Source organism: Salvelinus sp. IW2-2015, unplaced genomic scaffold (genome assembly GCF_002910315.2).
Source record: "Salvelinus sp. IW2-2015 unplaced genomic scaffold, ASM291031v2 Un_scaffold1614, whole genome shotgun sequence".
Taxonomy (NCBI): domain Eukaryota; kingdom Metazoa; phylum Chordata; class Actinopteri; order Salmoniformes; family Salmonidae; genus Salvelinus; species Salvelinus sp. IW2-2015.
Genome location: NW_019943033.1, coordinates 30,113 through 41,657, shown reverse-complemented (window position 1 = coordinate 41,657; position 11,545 = coordinate 30,113). Strand labels below are relative to the sequence as shown.

The 11,545-nt window shown below is 46.1% G+C and overlaps 1 pseudogene; it reads left to right on the top strand.

Annotated features, from left to right (window-relative positions):
• The first annotated feature begins 713 nt into the window (after positions 1 to 713).
• Positions 714 to 11,545, top strand: part of LOC112071431 (zinc finger protein 585A-like) — a 19,640-nt pseudogene continuing 8,808 nt past the window's right edge.

The following is an 11,545-nucleotide window of genomic DNA, read 5'->3' as shown; positions in this document are numbered from 1 at the left end:
TACAATAATAGATTATTATTGCCAGAAGATACTCTAACCATTACACTTGTTTACACATCTGCACTGGGGTCGGAACGCAATCATGATAATATTTAAGACACTTGAGCCAGCACGAGATATGGGTCAGGAAACGTACCTCTATGCAGGGATGGATATGCTACTGTACTCAAATTTTCCTTTATCCACACTGCTCCATCGAGAAGATGGAAATTCTGCTAGTTTTCCCGAAAACAGTCATTTTCATGTTCATAGCTAGCTGCAGTAGTCACAGCAGCCATTATGGAATGGCATGACACTGCTATTCCAAATTGGCTGCGGTGGCTACTGCTAGCTAGCATGAGGAGAAAAAGCAGTAGTGTTTTTTTTTTATAACCACCCACCCTCTTTGAGGACAATAATTGCTTTTTTTGTTTTTACAGCTTTTTTGTTACATATACATACATTCTCTACTTTTAGGAGCACCAGCGTGGACAAATATAATTACCTACTGCCATTTTGTCTGAAATTCAAATTCTGTCTGACCAAATTCAGGAACATATGAGATACTAATTTCCATCAGTAGAGGGCAATGTTTACAACATAACGTCTATCAAATTTTTTACATCGTTCCCATTTTAAATGAGGATTTGCCAGCATTTATACATGGGGTAATACAACACATTCTCAATCGGTCTCCAAATAAAGATAATGCTATTTAGATGCATCAGCTCTGTGTATGGTTGGGGGGGATAGGCTACATTTAGGTTATGTTAATAACATATTAGTTAGGCTATATTGTAGGCTAATAATTGACTGCATGTGTTGCTTGCAGACATAAAACAGACCACCCAACCTGAATTGAATATGATCAGTAATGCACTGTTTTGGTCTAGATCTCCTCTCTCTCCCTGTGGCAGGTATGGCGATGGATAGTGCCTCTGTGTACATGTGCTTCCCCTGCTACCAAGAGTTTGACACCCTGGAGGAGGTGCTGGCCCACCAGCTGACCTGCACCACAGAGAACGTGGGGAGTGGGGGCCCCACCCCCGTCTCCATCCCCTTCCTACAGACTCAGGTAATAGTGGAAGCTTCAAACTCCATGGACATTTAAACTAAATAGGCTAGGTCTAGAACATTGATAAACAATAACTTTTTATTAAACTTCTCTCATCTTTTGCACATCTAGGCTAAATGGTTCTGGATAAAAGCGTCTGCTAAATGGAATATATTATTGTTATTGTTATATTACAATTTATTAATGCAATAGAGTGTACATTTCATAGTGTCGCCATTGTTGTGCTCAAGGCCTCCCATGTGAATTGGAGAGCCTTGTGAGGCTGAAGCATAATTCCAAGTCCACACGCGCAGAGCCGTGATAGTCCGGCGGTCCGTCTGTGGGGGAGGCACAACCCGACTGTGCTCCTTCAAAATTCCCAACCAACGAGGCTCCAGTTTGTATGTGGTGACAGTTGGAAAAATAGCTTGAGCCGCGCTGAGAATTCAAAAATGAAAGCCAACGTTCCAATAGTCTAGAACACTGCTGTGCAGACGCGTACATGTTTTGGACTCTGATAAGCGCTGTAGCCTACAAAACTGCACTGCATTCTACCCAGTACAAAATGAATTAGATCCTCCGTTAAGACATACATAACCAGGAATTTTCAGTTCACTTGTTTGTTGAGTCATAATAGGAAATTAGATGACCAGCACTGTCCTTGTTTTTTGTTTTGTTTATTTTTGGGGGATAAAAATAACAATACAATATTCAATAATAGATAATAGAAATAAAATAAGATGCCGGATTACATTACTTTCTACATCAAATATTGAGTTATAATATTTCAATGTACAGATACTTTTTCTGTTACTATGTAATTTGAGGGAACGACACTGTCCTTGTTCTCACTGTATCGCTACCTCGTAATGACAGCTACAGTATGCTCGGAGGTTTAAAACGGTCAGTCGTCGACCGTGAGTGACGCTTACCAGCGTCACTCTCCGAAACGTGTCCCCAGCCTCCCATGGTGACGGTCTCCTCAAGCTCAGAACCATAAAGCATGGTGTCATGAGTGACAGGCAGATTACATCTTGAGTTGCCAGTGGGGAGAGAAAAGGAACGTGAAAGATGAATCAGTCAGCTCCACCCCTCCTGATGGATGGCTCATTGGCATCCTCACAGATGAATCAGCTGTGGAAACACTAAAAACCTAAGTGCCTTATGGCATTCTGGCCCCTGCTCTGCCGTCAGCTGCCTTATTACTACCATTCAGACTTCATTAGCTAGATTATCAGAATTTCTGTGTAACATTAAAAGCGACATTGCTATAAAACGGGGTGTTTACATTTCAAATGAATGTAGGCTGCTATTATACCAAACGTTTTTTAACTTGACTTGTTCAGATCCAGAGAACTGTAATGCCATGGAAGAGGCCTAGTAGGAAGTTAGAAGCTTTGCTTTTTAGCATTACAAAGGAAGATGGAAAATGAACAGAGGTAGAACCACTTTGTAATATGTATGTATTTAATTACATTCCTATTACCCATCTTGCTTACCAAGAGGGAAAAGATTAAGTGTTATTAAAAAGAAACTTCAGCAAAATGGTGTGCTCCCTCAGTTACTTTAATTACATGTTGACCCATGTGTAATATTTTAGTGCATTTCCCAAGTTGAAGTCCAGTTCTGGAATCGGTAATTAAATCAATTCATTATATGGTATATACCTCTATACACACTAGCCAGGCTCACTGACCAAACAGGCCTATGGGCCCTGGTCAAAAGTAGAGAACTATAAGGAATAGGATGCTATTTGGGATGTAGACACAGTTTCCTGTCTCAAGTCCTTCTAGGAGACAGTGACTCAACCACCAACGTCACATTGAAAATGCTCTCTCATCAAGAACATATTAATACACACATACATGACACTATTTCAAGAGCTCCGGGTGGTCCGCAGTAATCGTTTTTGCGATTACTGTGTCAGCGGCAGTTCAAGTTACATAGTCTGGTTTTATAACTCAGCTCCCTTACTGAGCTAAAACGCTGAGTTGTGAGTACTTACTCTGAAACTAAATAAATAGTCTTGTAATGGTGATTTAGTTCGTTTGCGGCATCAAAACAAGCAACCAAAAAGTATTTACTATGACTATGGAGATTTAACTATATCCATAATAGCAATCTGTTTCTACATACGATACTAAATATGTTTCTGCATTCTTCAATTCTAACAATGACTCCAACAAATTGCCAAAAGCAGAAACAAGCTGGTAGTACTCAGTCTAGGCTACTAATAACAGAATGAGCCACAGTGGTGCCTCTGCTTGAATGAAGACACTCCTGAATGAACACATCATTAACCTTGATGGTTCTTATCCTAATGGATCAACGAACAGTTCTCAAACGCCACAGACTGACCCTCTGAACTCAACTGATAGGCCTGTGATATTTATCATCGCCCTGCCCCTCAGTCCTTCCCCTCCCCTCAGAGAAACCCTCCCTCCCCGGCTCTGTTGATCTAAAGACTGCTCTGTCTGCTCTCATTGACCCCTCTGTCCTCTGAATACTCTATTACTATATTCCTCTATTGTCATCCCTCATCTGCCTGACAAAAACACTGTTCCTGTTTCAATTGACTATGGACTTTTTCAACAACAAAAATATTGTCACACACCACGTAGGTCCAGAGAAATGTGTTCTTTTACAGGGTCAGCCATAGTAGTATGGCACYCAAATTAGTCTTTTTACCTTGTCGGCTCGGGTATTCAAACCAGCGACATTTCTGTTACTGGCCCAACCCTATAACTGCTAAGATACCTGGTTGTCTGTGATGGTATTGCTATCCAGTACTGCCATGGAAACGAGTTCTTTCAATTTGACACCAAAACATATTGACGTTTTCGTTCACTCATTATTGTCCAGACTGGTCAGCTTCTGTTTTGTCTTCTTTTCTCACATTCTCTTTTTCTTTCTCTCTCTCCAGCAACAGGTGTATACCGAGCCCATTGCTCCATCGCCTGCCCCTCAGACCAAGGCCAGTTTCTCGTCTCTGCTGCTCAGCTCTGGTGCACCAGGTCTGGCCATGGCTAGCCCAAAGAAGCCCTCCTCAGGAGACACGCCTAAGATCCTGTACCAGTGTGGCGACTGTGACGCCCTGTTCCACTCTCTGATCCTTTGGCAGCAGCACCGCAAACATGGTCAGTGTCTGCAGACCAAGGCAGGACCCACCCAACCACAACCAGGACCAGAAGAGACCGGCTCTGGATATGGATCAGAACTGGCCCCAGAGGGAGGGGGGAAGCAGGGTCAGGCTGAAGTGGAGGTGGACCTGGGTCCAGATGAACTGTATGAACCAAACTCACTGGATGACCAAGAAGGAGGAGGGGGCAGAGGAAGGGGTAGAGGGAGAGGAAGGGGTAGAGGGAGAGGAAGGGGTAGAGGGAGAGGAAGGGGTAGAGGGAGAGTAAGGACTCAGGAGAGGGCACAACAAACCCAGCAACAGCAGGATGTAGTGAAGTCTGAGCTGCCAGCAGAGAAAGAGGAGGATGGGATGAGTGCAGAGGACACATCAGCCAACCTGGATCACATGTATCTGCCAAACACAACCAACAGAGGGCAGGAAGGAGGAGAGGAAGAACCAGAAACAGAGAGCGTAGGGGAATCCAATGGATCTAAAGCCTCTGAGATCCAGGCTCAGGCAGCTCATTCATCTACAGAGGCCCAGTCTGCAGCAGACAGACAGTCCATCCCTGACCCCGCTCCCTCCCAGGACCCCCCAGACCCCGCTCCCTCCCAGGACCCCCCAGACCGCGCTCCCTCCCAGGACCCCCAAGACAGTGCTCCCTCCCAGGACCCCCCAGACCCCGCTCTCTCCCAGGACCCCCCAGACCCCGTTCCCTCCCAGGACCCCCCAGCCGATAACCCTGGGGAGGAGCAGACGTCTTACTACTACAGGATGAAGGCAGCCAAGAAGCTCAAGCCCCCGTCCAGCCTGCTGTGTGTGGACTGTGGCTCCAGCTTTGGCATGGTGTCTGAGCTGGTGACCCACCGTAAGGCCCAGCATGGCCTCAAGGAAGCCCTGCACCACTGCACCGTGTGTGGGGAGAGCTTCCTCAACACCACYCTCTTCCTCTACCACCGCAAGCAGCACAAGGAGAAAGSCAAGGAGGGGGTCACACAAACCCAGGCCCAGGGAGGACAGATGCAGGATGCAGATTWCCAGTATTACAAAATAGTAACACTGCAGCAAGAGGTGGTGGAAGAGATGGTGGAAGAGTCTAAAGAGGAGACTGTGGGGGTGGTGGATTCCCAGAACAATGGAACTGAGGAGCAGAACCAGGATGGAACCCCCTCTACTTCCACTGTCTCTACCTGTGCTCYGGTTCAGGTGCCCAAGGTGGTCCAGGGCCAGAGTTTCCTGTGTGCCCAGTGTGGAGCCAGCTTCAGTAAAGAGCCAGAGCTCAGTGCCCACCGTAGGGACAAGCACGGCCTGAACGAGCCCCTCCACCACTGTTCCCAGTGTAACCAGAGCTTCATGAACACCACCCAGTACCTTTACCACCGACGCCAGCACCGTGGGGAACCAGGGACTGGGGCAGGAGCAGCCGCGGCCCCCCAGGGAAGCCCCCGCGCCCCCAAGAGGATGCTGTCCCCCCCTGCCGCCTCGTCCAGTGCTGCGTCAGGCTCACCGGCAAAAATACCTGCTATCAGGATACGCAGCATCAACGATCTCAAAGGTAGGTTCAACCCAATGGCAGCTGGGTTCAACCCAATGGCAGCTGGGTTCAACCCAATGGCAGCTGGGTTCAACTCAATGGGAAGACTTAACTCTGCTGTAAGGGTGCCTGGAATCATAACTGATTCCAATCCATACTGAATATTGCTAAGTTTCACTATTGTTTAAGGTTATTTTGACAGAACGTCGCTAGTTTCTGACCATGCTCTCTCCTCATTGGGYAGAGAACAAAGACCAAGGTAAAGAGGTGAATCCAGTCATCCTTAAGGAAGAGCAGGATGAGAAGACTGTAGTGGGGGAACAACCRGACACCAACYTCCCYCCTCCAGCCAAGCTGATGCAGGACTGGTCMCGCACCCCTCTCCCCCACGTCTGCCCCCACTGTGGCCAGACCTTCACACGCAGGGGGTTCCTCCGCGCTCACGTCTTCAGCCACACCGGAGAGAAGCTCTTCACCTGCAAGGTACTGCTAGACTGGACATGTGTTCTATTGAAAATGCTGTGAAATATTGATGTTAATGACTGAAACTAGTTGTGTATCAACAAGTAGCAGGAGTTAGTTAGGAGTAGCTTCCTATTATATACTTAATGTTTATTTTTCTGTTTAATCTATGTGACAATCTTAGTGCTCTTGTGCTATGTGAAATAGCTATGTTGTACTGGGCTTCTGTCAATCAAATTCATCCTCGTTCTTCTTCTTGGTTAATTCAGGTGTGTCAGAAGTCGTTTGCGTCCTCTCCCAACCTGCTGCGCCACAGCTTGACCCACATGGGCACCAAACCTTTCCCCTGCTCCGTGTGTGGCAARCGCTTCTCCCAGCCGGGCGTCTTGAAGAGGCACGGCCTCACCCACAGCCAGCCCAAATCCCGCCGCCGCAGGTCCCGATGGAAGGTCAGRCWYGGGGGGAGTCACTGCACCCTATAGTACACTATTCCCTATGTGGCGCACTACTTTTGACCAGGGCCCATCKGGTCCCCATCGGGCTCTGGTCCCCATCGGGCTCTGGTCAAAAGTAGTTCAATATRTAGGGAATGCGGAGCCATTTGGGACACAGCCYTGGATTACCTGATTGTTTTTAGAATGTCTTACAATCCCCTGAGAACATCTCTGAACACACCACAGACAGTCCTGGAGAGCCACAGYGTGAAYAGGGTTTTGCTCCAGCCCAATCRGGTGTGTTGATGCTGGGCTGGAACAAATATCTTTACACACTGAGGCTCTCTAGGATCGGAGAAATTCAGGAATGCTATTTGTCTCTACGTTAACATTGAGACAGGCTGTTAGTTCTCTCCCCTGATGTTGTGCTGTGTCAATGACATCCCTGCAGAAGAGGACACCAGAGGGGGAGGATGGAGAAAGCCAGCTGTTCGCCTGTCCCAACTGCACTGCTCGCTTCCAGACTGACCAACAGCTGCAGGAGCACAGGTACGGGTGTGACTGGGCTGTGACTCAATTAAATGTACAGATTGAAATCAACCCCAAAGGCCTGTTTCACAGAACTAGATTAGAMAAGGAACACAGGGGACGCATTTCAATGTGTAAGTTACCTTGATTGGACCCTGCTTGTTTTACAGGGAGAAACAAACACACGACGGTACTGTATTTACAGTGACAGTAGAGCATAAGACTGGACTGAGAACAGGAGATGTGCTACACATAACCCAAACACAGGCCAGACCCTGTTCCTACACAGGCCGGACCCTGTTCCTACACAGTGAGGGGATTTAGACAGAGTTGTTAACAGATACCTCATTGCCCTTGAGCCCTCGCCAGCGATGATTGGCAGGCGGGCGGCGGTAAATTAAGATGATAACGATAAGGGGAAGGATGACAAAGCGATGGAGACAGACAGGCTGAGGAACTAGAGGTGGGGGATGCGGGGAGGGAGGAGGTGAGGCAGGAGAAATGATCCGGGGATCAATAGGAGGGCGTGATCAGGGAGTGAATGAAACGTTACCCTTGAACTGCTTATCAATGTGTAGTTGGGGCGAAGCAGGAAGTCCCAGCGTCTCTGCAGGGTACAGTCCGTATCCCTACACCCCCTCTCATTAGCGAACATTGGGGGGTGTAGAGATGACCTGGACTGAAGCTTAAATTCTCAGGGTCATCTTGGCCTAAAATATTGATTCCTATTGTCAGGCCTGTGCAGAGGGATGATCGACCAGACAGTTTTATATAGGGCTGTAAGTGGTCCACAGCACACACACTATGTTTACCATCTAATATTAAACGATGGGGTTAAGTACTTTACAAATCCATTATCATCAGTCATAAATTATACGTAGAACACAATGTATTTTCAGTGATTCATAATCATTATTTCTTTAGCTGGCCTGATGCCCACACTGACCATCTAGGACAGTGTGACGAACATTATCATTACCAAGGACATTGACTCAGCTGCTTGTAATGCATTGGCTAGTGGCGAGCACTAAAACACCTGCTAGCCAGGGTTGATTAGAGGAATCTGAGGGTTTTAATGCTGGGCTAGAATAAAACCTTGACACTGCAGGACTGTAGTTAAGAGTTGAATACCTCCACTGCTGAAGCAATGTGTTTAGGTGAACTCTTCCACCACCCTGATATCCACTACTGCAGTGTTTCCCAACCCTGGTCCTCCAGTACCCCCAACAGTACACATTTTTATTGTAGCCCTGGACAAACACACCTGATTCAACTTGTCAACTAATCATCAAGCCTTCAAAGAGTTGAATAAGGTGTGTTTGTCAAGGGCTACAACGAAGCTGTGTACTGTTGGGGGTACTGGAGGACCAGGGCTGGGAAACACTGCAGTAGTGATCAAACACAACACTGATCCAGCCAGTTAAATACATCCCAGGTGTTCTCCTTCCTCTCCTTCCCCCGGGCTATATCCTGCCATTATGGAATGGATAAACATAGGCTCTCATATCTCATCACACACTGAAAATACCCATTTATCTGCAGCCATTGTATTATATGACACACCTAATGACTCCGTATTGAACCTTAAAAGGCTTAACAACACGGTTAAGCACTCAGGTCTGGAGGTAATCCTAATACTGTGACACTAAGGTGATAGCCAGCATGTGGTTGTGTGTGTTATTCCTCCTCTGTGTGGATGAGGATTACAGTGGGCCCTTGAAGCGTGGCTTACATGCATCTACAAATGACACACTGCAGTGTTATTAGTACCAGTGAGCTGCTGCACATATTGTTGATGATGGTGCTCCTTTTGTCCCTTTTCCTCACAGCTTTATTTCTTTCTCAGCTTCCAAGAAAAACATATTGCTCATTGCAGTACTGTATTATAGCCCTCGTTTTTTATAGCTTTTTGTTTTTATCTCTCTCTTTTTTTCATTTTCTGCTCTGAAAAACCCCCAAAACATTTAGTGTTATTTTTTTGTTGTAATTTATTCAGTAGTGTATTACTAACATTAGTTGTTGTTTACACTTCTTTCCCTTTTCTCTTCCGTTCATTGTGTTCTGTCCATCAGACTGCTCCACACCAGCCACCCGTTCCCCTGCTCTGTCTGTGGAGAGGCCTTCAAACGCAGGAAGGAGCTGGACCTGCACTCCCTCATTCACCAAGGTAGCGCCTCCCCTCTCCTCTCAGCTGCCCTCCTCTCTGTGTGTCTGATAAACACTGGACGAGACAGAGACCAGTGCCCGTATCCAAGCGTCTCAGAGTAGAAGTGCTGATCTAGGATCAGTTTAGCCTTTTAGATCATAATTAATTCGATTATAAGGACAGTGGTGGTTATATAGTGTGGCTGTGAATTAGTGAAGCTGCTCATAATGGGGCTCATTTCCATGTTAAGTATGCAGAAGTAATCCATGCGCCTTAGTAATAATTAGAGGTATAATGGTTCACCAAATTTATGGTTCGGTAGGTATTGCATTTTTGTGGTCACGATTCGGTTTCTATACAGAGGGTAAATGACCGGATTGATATGTTGGGCCTCAAGTTTCCACACAGATGTTGCATTTGTAACCATGTGGAAGGTGTGTATTTACCAGATGTGAAGTCGTAAATACCAGTTGGATGCACTCATGTGATTTGAACTCGTTGAGAAACGAGGATTAGTTAATGACCAACAAGCTGTGTCAACTATCACGCTTGTAAACAAATTATAGTTAAAAAACCACACTAATAGATTGCTTTTTATAAATAATGTTTTGTTGTTGCATTTAACTGCCGAAAATGCTGTTATAGAGGTAATTTCCTTAGTAGGTGACGTCAGAGGTCACCATGTGGGAGAAGTGGATTCTCAGGATGATAGACCAGTTTCCCACTAGTAATTACTCCGTTCAAGTGGATTATTCCCAGTTGTATGTGGTAAATTCCCACTTGGTTATGAACGCACCGTGACACTGCCTTCTTCAGTGTCAGATGCGTGTTTGTAGCGCGGTACATCTCCCACTCCGGGGTAATGTGATGGGCTGTCACTATAAGCTCAACACAGGGTGCATTGACCAATTCATTGAAAACTTCAGCTTTGGTTTGTCTATATAGAGCGGGTACAACCTGTTTGCTGAAATGGGTGCAAGTGGGAAGTTCGTACCTGGCTCGAGCACTTTCACGAGGAGTTAAAACCCCCTATTCTAAACCACCGGAAATAGATGCATACCCACGGGTATAAACCAAAGACTGTAAAAAAAAATATATAAACATAGCCTACCTATCGCTCTTATAATTTATTTGGCTTGTTCAGAATCAGCTGCCAAGGGCTACTTGAATGCAGAGGGAAGACGATGTTGTGTAGTTTCTTTGCGTTTCCATCTTATTCTGGTATACTGGGGCCCACTGGTGTTGCCGTAAATGTGTCAACATATTTGAAGTGTTGTTAGCTACATAGGCTATTCTCGTTGAGCGTGGCGACTTAGTGTTACCGTTTTATCCACAACTCTATCCATCACCCCTGTAATCCACTGGGAAGCCTAAATGTTCCCAAACTGGGGATTTAAAAGATGATGGAGGATCCTCCAATTCTGGTCTATCGAATCGACCCCACCAATTAATGGTTCACGGCAACGTAGCTGTCGCTGACCTCATCGGTGCGGTCGGGGTCAGAAATGACTGCATCTCAGAGAGAGAGATGTGATTGGTTGGAATTGATCCATTGATTATTAGTTAATGCTCTATTGATGGAGAGGATCCTTATTAAATGTTTCAACGGAGGGCTCCTCAGGGTAGACTGGTGAACGCTCCAGCCGGGAGGGAGGATTTTGCTGGGTTGGCGTTGCCATGGTAACTGTAGACGCCGGTGGCTAAGATGGGGAAATATCAAAGCTCAGGTTTTCTCTCCTCTTCTGTTTCTCCTTTAGCTTCACAGAAGCAGACAGAGAGCCTGAGAGTGTTTACCAACATCCAGACTGTCAACAGTAGTGCATGTGTCTGTCTGTCTATAAACAAGTTACCTTAAGCCACATACTGTAGCCTATACTGAGTGATGACAATACAGAATACCCTGTAACCCAGTGTGTGTTTTGGTGGGTAGGGACAGGAGAGGCCTGTGACCAGGGCCTATGACTGTCTAAATACCCACTCAATCTATACATCCCTGTCCTTTCCATGTTTAGTGTATTTCAACTGATTTCATGTTTTTATTGTATTTTTATTTAACCTTTATTTAACGAAGCAAGTCAGACAAGAACAAATTCTTATTTACAATGACGGCCTAGGAACAGTGGGTTAACTGCCTACGACAGATTTTTACCTTGTCAGCTCGGGGATTCGATCGAGCAACGTTTCTGGCCCAAAGCTCTAACCACTATGCTACCCTGTCTCTTATACACATCTAGATGTGTATAAGAGACAGGCTCCACACCAGCCACCCGTTCCCCTGCTCTGTCTG